At 52.0% G+C, this 9979-nt stretch overlaps 1 long non-coding RNA gene across 1 annotated transcript; it reads left to right on the top strand.

Annotated features, from left to right (window-relative positions):
* Window positions 1–3285: 3285 nt before the first annotated feature.
* LOC112550998 lies at window positions 3286–7969 on the top strand. Its single transcript, XR_003095101.1, has 3 exons — window positions 3286–3618; window positions 4170–5582; window positions 6782–7969. It is a non-coding gene; the product is annotated as an uncharacterized LOC112550998 (long non-coding RNA).
* Window positions 7970–9979: the final 2010 nt, after the last annotated feature.

Genomic DNA, 9979 nt, shown 5'->3' with positions numbered 1-9979 from the left:
TGTTTACTCTGAGCTTGCCAAGGAGCTGCTTGGGGGAGCTGGGCACAGCGTGTTGCTGAGTCCATCTGACACTTGAGACTAGATGTAACCCTCCTCTTCCCAGCCTTTATTGTCCTGGCTGTGCCAAGATGAATTCAGACTGCAGGACAGGGCTGTAGAAGTGCTTTGGTGTGCAGGGTGCCGGTGCTGTGGAAGGAGCCAGCTAGCCCCAACAGCGCTGTAGGAACCGGCCCCAGGAGCACAGCGTCTGCTGGCTGTTTTTAGGCTGCCCGTGTTATTAATACCCGGCTCTCCGGGGTTGTGCACGCAGCAGAAATGCGGACACCCGATCCTTCCCAAACATAGTTTCCGTAGCAAATGCGCGGACGTGCTGTGTCATGAGTTATGCTGCCATCCTCACTGGGGCATTTGGCTCCGCGGTGGCTTGCTTGGTCAGGCCGGATAGATGCAAAAGCTGCCTGCGTTGGTCAGGAAGCTGCCGGACGGTTGTGAAGGGTTGACAGATTCCCAACAGAGCGGCTGGTTATGGGTCTCAAAAGTCACTGGGGTGGTTCTTAGTGGCTCCTTGGCTGAAAAAAGAGAGGAGAAAGTTAAATGAAACAAGTGATCAAGACCAAGAGATGTGTCGCCAAGTCCTGATCCAGGCTCAGACCTTGATGGGCTAGGAAGCAAGGGTAAAGGGGTCCGTGTGTCCTCTAGCAGCGGGGAGTGGGGCATGCCCTGCTTGTGTAGTAGTTTGGGGATCGTAGTGTAGTTCCCATGGTTGAGATCTGCCCCCCAGGACCTGGCCGGTGCTGGTGTGTGCCTGCCGAGGGGTCCCTGGTGGGCACCGAGTGGGAGAAGAGTGGTTGCACTATGTCACAAGCCATCATCTTTTGGGCCTGCTTGCCCAGAAAGTGCTTCACCCTGCAGACTAAACATGGGCCCCCAGCCTGGCAGCAAACAGCTTGGGGCTGAGGAAACACCCAGCAAATGGGAATCAAACCAGCTTTTGAAGCAGAGTTGTACCTGGTCCTGTCAGACTGGTGTTGGGGTGGCTGCAGGAAAGGTGGGAGGGGGTGGGGAGGCTGCAGGAAGCCCAGGCAGGGCTCGCATCCCCCTCCTCTGCAGCCTCACCAGCAACGAGTGGTGCAGATTGCGGTAGGGGGTGTTAATAGGATTGATTATTTAGCATTTATAATGTGCCAAACGGGTAAGGCTTTGTTGTCAGGTGCTGCAGAAGTCTGGAAAGGCTGTGCCCCTCCCAGCTCATGTTCCAGGAGACGAGACATGGCAGGTGGATGAGACGGGGATACTCTGGCGTATTGCAGTCCTGTGCGCAAGGGGCTGCACAGATGCATCAAAGAGCTGGACCTGAGGTTTCAGTCCAATGCATGTGACCCCGGCTGGCTATTAAAAGTAGAAGGTGCAATCCCAGTGGGCGACGACCGGCGCTTGCTTTGCTAAGAGCGTGCTGGAAGCAGCAGCATGCTGCTGGATCCAGCCGGAGCTGGAGGTTCAAGATGCGTGTACTGCCATGTGGCCTGATGCCCATGATTTCAGATATGTCCCGTGTGATGTGTTTGTTTGGTCCCCCTCACCCTGGCAGAGCGCCCCGAGGCAGCTGTTAACAAATCAGAAGGGAGACACCTGTCAAGGCAAAGCAGGGGAAAGCTCAGTCCCTCTGGCTGAGTAAAGGTCGGGTAGCCTGTTATAAGGTCGCATGGGCTATGCCCTTAGTATTTTGCACAGCAAAAGCTTTCTTGGGCTTGTCAAATCCAAGAGTGGTCAAGAGCAAGCAAGAAGGGGAAATGCTAGAGCCGTGGAGCGAGGGAGGCCTGCGGTATGCTAAAGACATTCGCTCTCGTTGGGGTGCGGTGCACAGTGCCGCTAGACCAAAAATTACAAGGGAGGGATGTGGTGATGCCGTACAGAGGAGCAACGCCCAACAGCCTGCAGGTTCCTTGCTATCTAGCGTGATCGGGATTTCCATTACCAGCTACTGCCCTCGCTGTCACTGCAGCAACTGCTGTCAGTAGACCCCAACCCTGGCGGCATATGATGGGTATAAATCTTTGTAACCCTACCCAGGCCAGGTGTTTGGGGCCGGAAACAAAGCTCTGGTCTTTTATCAGCATTTCTAGGGTGTCGAGCAGAGCGCCTCTTCTCGCTGCCGTCTCCTTTAACTGTTGACAGCGGGGTGGGAAGGGAGGAAATCCACAAACCAGAAGTGTCCCATCTGTCCAGGTGGTTGTTGCTAAACCTCTTCTGGCCTCACACAGAGAGAGTTTGATACGTTTGTCCAGCTCAGGGAGACCAGGGCCCACAACGGTGGCAAGTGGATGAGACGGGAATACTCTGGTGTATTCCAGTCCTGTGCAAGGGGCTGCACAGACGCGTCAAAGAGATGGACCTGAGGTTTCAGTCCAACGCATGTGACCTAGGCTGGCGATTAAAAGTAGAAAGTAGTCTTTGGTCTTATTTATCAGTCCCGAAAGCAGTTGGCAGATGCCTGGGCCTTTTCCTTCTGCAGCTCCGAGAACGCTTCATCTTCCCCCCCCTTCTTTTCTTTTAAGCGGTTCTGCATGACGGATGCTTTTCCAGGAAAAGGACAAGCTTTTCTTACGATTCTACAACGAAGAAAGATGGTGGGATCAGTTCACCCTGCTTACAGCCACATCGGCGAGGCCCTGGCTTCAGGCTCCCTGGGCCAGGCAGAGTTCAGAGGGCTGCATCCCTTGAGGCCTGAGGATGGGAAGGAACGAGGTCTCCCAGAGCTGCAGGATATCTTCGTAGAGGGAATCAGCGGAGGGGGTTTCCTGCTAACCATACTGCCCAGATAAGGCAGCAATAAAAGGAGACATCTCGGTTCCCCGAGATGCCCAGAAGCAGCTTGAACTACGCGCCGTGCGTCACTGGAGCCTGAACATCCCACCAGCGCCGGGGGGTTGGAGGGACCCGCAGGGGAGGCATTGCACCCTGCATGCCTTGCAGAATATCTTTGTCCTTTCCTCGTTGAGCTATAGATGAAGGGGGTCAGAGGGGTCAAACGCTCCACAATCCTGTCTGATCAGAAGAGCACTAGGAGTATTTTAGTCATGATCCTAGGAAGCCAGAGGACATTGAATGCAGCTATGGTTTGTAGCTTTCTTTACAGGACAAAGGAAATACTGTGGATATTGGCTCTTGTGTACGACTGCCTGTCCTCTCCATACTGCTGGGTCCTCACATAGCACTGGGGCATCCAACAGCATCGAGGAGAAAAGGGAAGGCTTCATCTCCTGGAATGAAGTCACACTTCTTTCCCGCCCGGTGTCAGGAACATGCAGTGCATTTCCCATACTTGTCTCTTGAACATGAGCTATCAAGTGGCCTGGCTGTGCATCTTTCTTGTGGTTTCCTGATGTGCCTTGGGGGTGCGGGCAGAGTTGTGTGCTGTGCCTTGACAGCCAGAGTCCCAGCACCCTCCCATAGGTTGGGTCTCAGCACTGTCGGAGTCTTCCTCAGCATCTGGGAACATGGTTTTGCTGCAGACACGCTCCTCCGGCTCTTGTGTCCGGGAGTCACTAGCAGGCAGCTTTACGACAGCCTTTCACGGCTCCTGCGGGGAGGGAATCGTCAGTACGGGATTCAAAACAGGTGACTTTGAAAGACCGCTTTCAAGTGGCCAGACTATGCATTGCTCACGTTGCTTTCTGATGACAGAGCCCTCGCTGCATTCCCTAAACGCCTCCATTCGCTGCAGCAGAAATTTGCATTTGGGGAAGAGCATCCTCATCCTTTGCAAAAGGGTCTTTCATCCATTTCCTAAGCCTCTCATTCAGCACTCAGCATTTTTTCCCCTTGTTGGGAGCTTGCTGCCTTCGTAACCTGGATGTGTCACGTTCCAGTTTGTTCAGTATCAGGGTAGGGGTAAAAAAGGAAATGCTCTTCAAAGGTGCAAAGGTAAAAGGAATCTGTAGAGCGTGGATACGATGCATGTTAGAAGGAACTGGTGAGGGTTTGGATGGTGGAAAAAGAGAGAAAAATAAAGATAAGCAATGATTCAAAACAGCAAGAGCAGGAAGAAATAAATCCCAGAGGGTGTAAGTGGAAAGTTAGCAGAGAAGAGGAAATGAGGCTAAGGGCTGGGTTAGTGTGAATTCAAATGCCACAAAGACAAACACCTCTCCCTTTATTTTGACCCATAGATGACGCCTCTCTGGGCCCCAGGAGGACAGCTCGGGAAAACACAAGCACCTAGAACCGAAACACAAATACCAGAACTCGTGCACAGCCTTGATTAGCAGAATATGCAGCCGTTCACCTCCATGTCGCTGGGTCAAACCAGCTTGGCAGAGCTGGAGAGCGGCTACCAGGAGATGGCTGTTTGATGGCCCCTGGGCAGTGAGCTTGGTGGGTCTCAGCTCAGACCTCAGAAAACAAAGAGCGCCATGAACAGCATTAACTGGTGGCTTCCTTGGAGTTTTGACCAAGGATAATGAACTGTCCTGGTCTTGCTGGAAGCAGTCCCTTCATGCAATGGGTGAGAGTCCACCAAGCAGATAGCTGCCTGTAAGGGTCCTGTCCCAGCAATGAGACCGCCAGGTTCAGGACTGTTGATCTGGCATGTGCCATCAGATCTAAATTCATATGGCATCCTGCTTTATGCTCCATGTTTCTTCCTGGGTGGACCAACCTGCTGTCCCTATGGTGAGGAGCTCATTCATTACCAACTACTGAGCTGACTGGTAGTTTCCCTTCACCCCAACCTCCTCCTCACTGGATTTTCTTTTCTGTTTGGTGGGTGAAGCAAACTCCACTGAGTTATCACGGGGCAGTTAAGTGGGTCAGCAGCCTGTTTTGCTTGCGGCAGTCATGAAAATGGACACAGATGAACGTAGGAACTTGGCAAGAAAACTCCAATTAAGACATTGATGTGCAGGCACGCATGGTCTGAGCAGAAATAGGCACAGAACGAGATCGGTGACGGCTTTCATGTGGCAAGGGCCCAATCGTGAACTTAGGAAACTTGACAGCATCCTCGATAGGGTACTGCTGTTCTCACCGCACATCCTCGCACCGCGCTCCTATGAGGCCAGGAAAGATGAGTCCACTTTTCATGTTTGTGGAAACCGAGGCAGAGAGGAACTAAGTGACTTTCCTATGGTCACAGAGAGAGTCTGTTGCAGAGCTGGGAAGAGCGAGCTGCACGCGTGCGCCCAAGTCTCACCTCTGTGAAGACCCACATTCATTTTCTCTTCATTAAGGACTGTCAAACTCTTTCCGCTGTACTGTTCCTGCAGGAGATTTCTGCCTTACTTTCATAAAGACAAGGCAGTGGGGAATGGCCAGTCTTATAAACCATCAGTTAAGCCTTGCTAACTGTAGCCACCCCTGAGGACTGCAACCTTCGTTGCCTCTTCTCCGAACACAGCCTTATACGACATTCCTGGCTCTTTCACAAGGCCAGCCCGTCACAAGCAGAACCGGAGATGCCTCCTCTAAGTGTTATGGGATATCTTCTGCTGCACGTGCATCGAACCACATTTCCACTCGGCGATGGATTTGACCATTTCTTAGCAGAAGAGATTCCCATTTGCTCGCGCAGTGACTGGTTTGAGGTAGGTCTGCTTGCCTCTGTAGGAGTCATGTTGAATCAGAAAACGGATGTTTTTCACCTGGTGATGCAGGTTCTCCGTGCGCTGGGGAGATGCTGGTCTTTCAAGAGCATGGAAAGATCGTTATTAATTGCTTACGGGGGGTGTCAGTTGCTCCTCTCAAGTGAAGGTTGAAATGCTAAAAAAGGCCCTTGCTTAAGTGCTCATGACAACAGCAACAATTATTGCTCTCGTTCAAACCTCCCTGGGGTTATCTGGCCCAGTTTTATTTAAATTCTTCTAACTTTCTAGGTCCTTGCCTCATGGGTGTTACCACTGGGGTAGATACACCACCGGTGTCCTTGGCTGATGACCTGTTGGCTTGGCCAACACTTGGGTGTCCACTCTGATCTGATTTCGTGTATCAGGAAACTAATCTGGTTGACCAGGAGGTGATGCCAATATACTCACCTCGTGGGTGCCTGGGTGTCCACTGGCTGATTTTGAAAGGCCCTTCCTTGCTGAGTCGTTACAGAGAAAGAAATTGGGTAATAAAACACTTGTCACACCTGAAGGGCCTCTCAGAGCGGGGCCTGTTATACGTGATTTGCAGGGGTCTACCCCACTCGAGGAGGCGGCCAGCAGCCGTCTTGGGCTCCCCTTTGTGCTGGCAGCCCTCCTCCCCTTTGCCCCCCAGGCAGTCTGCACGGCTGGGCCGCGATGCCTTGAGGACTGCTGCTGCTCCCTCTAGGAAGCCAGCACTTTATTTTTAGTAAGGTTTTTTTGTGGATTTTGCGGACAATGCTGGATTTTGCGATTTCCGTAAAATCTGCACAATCAGGATTTTGGTAGGTCCCTAGTGATTTGGTATACCTGGTAAAGGTGATGATGCACCACAAAACTGATCGGGAGGCAGAGTAAATATGCTATGTGATACAAAACACAGGTAAATCCATCAGCAGGCACTGTTCTGTCATGGAAAAGGGATTCATTTTTTGGAAGGCTGGACAGAATACTAATGGCTTGAATCTTAAAGGTGACCGAAAGGCCCAAGTGCAGCAGGGCTGGACCTGATGATCTGTAAGGTCCCTTCCAGCCCCTAACATCTAAGAAATCTATGAAAGGGGGAAAAAAGTAAAAAAAGGTGCTCATTGTGCTTTCTTTTGGAAGCTTAAAGAAACCCAGAAAGTCTTAATTTCTTTTTGTTTCCTTTTTAATGTTAGGACCCTGGAGGCCTCCATGGGGGACCAGAGAACTGGCTGGTGGACCCTCCAGGGACCAAGAGAACTGAACACAATTATGGAACAACAGGTCACAAAATTAAACTAGTAGGTAGTAAGTTGAAAGCCAACCAAAGGAAGTTTGTTTTTCACCCAGCGTGCAATGGAAGTGTGGAATGCATTGCCACCAGATGTGGCAGATGTTAGCCAGATTAAAAAAGGGATGGACATATTCATGGAGGAAAAGGGGCATCAGTAGCTATTGTGCATGGGAGTTAGGGATACAGCCTCTGAATCAGAATTTCCTAGACCGTAAATGCTGGAGGCTGCAAGTGGGAGAGGAACAGGGGGAAAAACTCTGATCATACTCAGTTCACTCCCCCTTTCAGCATCCACGCTCTGCCACTGTGTGACACTGGATGTTGGGTGAGATGGACCCATGGTCTGACCCAGTAAATGACAGTTCTTATGTTCTTGGACAATCTACAACTCAGCTGGTTTTGTTAACACAAATTTTACTATAAGACTTTGGAGAAAAACTCTTTGATAAGTATTCAGCAGGCCGTCCCTTCCACTTACAACCAGAATGCTCCTAATTTACATGTATTAGTCAGGAAAGTGTTTCAGAAAAAAAGCAAAACTAAGACTTGAGTTTTTTTTAATACTGGGTATTTGCTTAGGGAAAAAAAGTGGTGGGAAATTATTTTTAAGCGACAAATTAATTGCACCTTTCAGTCTTCCTTCATTCAGCACAGAATTGCAGTAGTTGACCCTAAAATGACGATGTAGGAATAATGTATTTACTCAAATACAAGACACATTTTCTCCCCCAATCAGCAGTGGGTGGGGTATGTCTTGGATTTGAGCACTGGGCTGGGGCAGGCAGAGGCTCAGAGCTGAGCCATTGCCTGCCCCAGGGTCAAGGTGGTTCTTGTGGAGGGGCAGGGGGGCATGGGGGAGACTTGTGTGTGTTGCTTAGGGGGAGCATGGGGGAGCTTGCTTTCTCCCCTGCTGCTTACCTTCAGCTCAGGCTCCAGCTCCGAACCAGCCAGGCTGGGGCCCAGAGCTGCTGCTGCTGTTTCTACCTGGCTGGGCGGGGTGAGGCTGGACTGGGACCACGGCCACTGACTGCCCCAGAGCCGGAGCAGAGCAGAGCAGCAGAAGGTAAGTGGCAGGGGGAGGGAGGGGTAGAGGGGCTAGGCATGGATGTGGGGGGGCAGATGGCTGGGTTGGGGGGCAGGCACAGGCATGGGGGATAAGTTTCATGGTTGGTCGGGTTGGAAGGGACCTGAACAGATCATCAAGTCCGACCCCCTGCCCCGGGCAGGAGTGAATACTGGGCTCATATGACCCCAGCTAGGTAAATATCAAGCCTCCTCTTAAAGACCCCCAAGCTAGGAGCCAGCACCACTTCCCTTGGAAGCTGGTTCCAGCTCCTAGCCGCCCTGACTGTGAAGTTGTGCCTCCTGATGTCTAGTCTCCCTCAACTTATGGTTATTCCTTGTTACTCCGGGAGGTGCTGGGGGGAACAGGGTGCCTCCCATTCCCTGCTGGTCCCCCCTGGTGAGTTTAAAGACAGCCACCAGGTCCCCTCTCAGTCTTCTCTTGTGGAGGCTGAACAGGTTCAGGTCCTTTAACCTCTCCTCATAGGGCCTGCCATGCTGCCCCCTGACCCATGTGAGTGGTCCTCTGGACCCTCTCCATGCTGTCCACATCCCTCCTGAAGTGCGGCGCCCAGAACTGGACGCAGTACTCCAACTGCGGCCTGACCAGTGTCGCACAGAGGGGGAGGATCACCTCCCTGGACCTGCTCGAGATGCATCTGTGGATGCATGACAAGGTCTGGCTGGCCTTCCTGACCGCGTCCCCACACTGTCGACCCATGTTCATTTTGGCATCAATAATGACTCCAAGATCTCTTTCTGCCTCTGTGCTGATGAGAGGGGAGTTCCCCAGCCTGTAGATGTGCTGCTGGTTCCTATTGCCCAAGTGCAGCACCGTGCGCTTGTCAGTATTGAATCCCATCCTATTCTCAGTCACCCACCCCTCTAACCTGTCCAGGTCTAGTTGTAGCCCGTCGCTCCCTTCTAGTGTGCCCACCTTGCCCCAAATCTTGGTGTCATCAGTGAATCTGAACAGGGTGCTTTTTACCCCCTTGTGCAAATCGCTAATAAAGATGTTGAACAGTGCGGGCCCGAGGACCGAGCCCTGGGGGACCCCACTGCCCACATCCCTCCAGGTCGAAAATGACCCGTCCACCACCACTCTCTGAGTACGACCCCTCAGCCAATTTGCAATCCATTTGACTGTGTAGGCATCAATGCCACGGTCCCCTAGTTTTTTAATGAGAATGCGGTGAGAGACAGTGTCAAAGGCCTTCCTGAAGTCCAGAAAGACTACATCCACTGCCACCCCTGCGTCTAAGGATTGTGTGACCTGGTCGTAGAAGGCCACCAGGTTGGTCTGACAGAACCTGCCCCTAATGAACCCATGCTGGTTGCCCCTGAGCATCCTTTCCCTGCTGGTCCTTCCCAGATGTGCGCCTGGATAATTTTCTCAAAGAGCTTCCCCAGGATCGAAGTAAGACTAATGGGCCTACGGTTGCTTGTGTCCTCCCTCCTCCCTTTTTTGAAAATTGGGACCACATTGGCCCTCTTCCAGTCATCTGGCACCTGGCCAGAGCACCGCGAGTGCTTGTAAAGCCATGCCAGGAGCCCTGCGATGACCCCTTCCAATTCCCTCAGCACCCTGGGGTGGAAAGCATCTGGACTTGCTGATTTGAACATGTCCAGTCCCTCCAGAAGTTCCCTAAGTCGGTCCTCCCTGACCCTAGGCCTGGCGGAGTCTCTCCTGAGCCCGTCCTGAATCCTGGTGGGGGAGATGTCCTGGTCCCTGCACAAAGAAACGGAGGCAAAGAATTTGTTTAAAAGGTCTGCCTTTTCCTCTGGTGCAACCACCAGATTGCCAAGCGTAGCCTGCAGGGGCCCCACGTTACCCGGTGCCTTCTTTATACTCCCAACGTATTTAAAAAAGGGCTTTTTGTTGTCTGCGATCCTGGATGCTAGCCCCAGTTCCGTCTCTGCCTTTGCCTTCCTAACAGCCCCCCTGCAGACCCAAGTGATGGAGGTATACTCCTCTTTGGTGATAGCTCCTTCCTTCCACTGTGTGTACACCGCCTTTTTGGCTTTTAGGCATTCATGA

Source organism: Alligator sinensis, unplaced genomic scaffold (genome assembly GCF_000455745.1).
Source record: "Alligator sinensis unplaced genomic scaffold, ASM45574v1 scaffold1133_1, whole genome shotgun sequence".
Lineage (NCBI taxonomy): Eukaryota > Metazoa > Chordata > Crocodylia > Alligatoridae > Alligator > Alligator sinensis.
The sequence above is the reverse complement of the archived record's forward strand: the minus strand, read 5'-3'. Positions and strand labels throughout refer to the sequence as shown.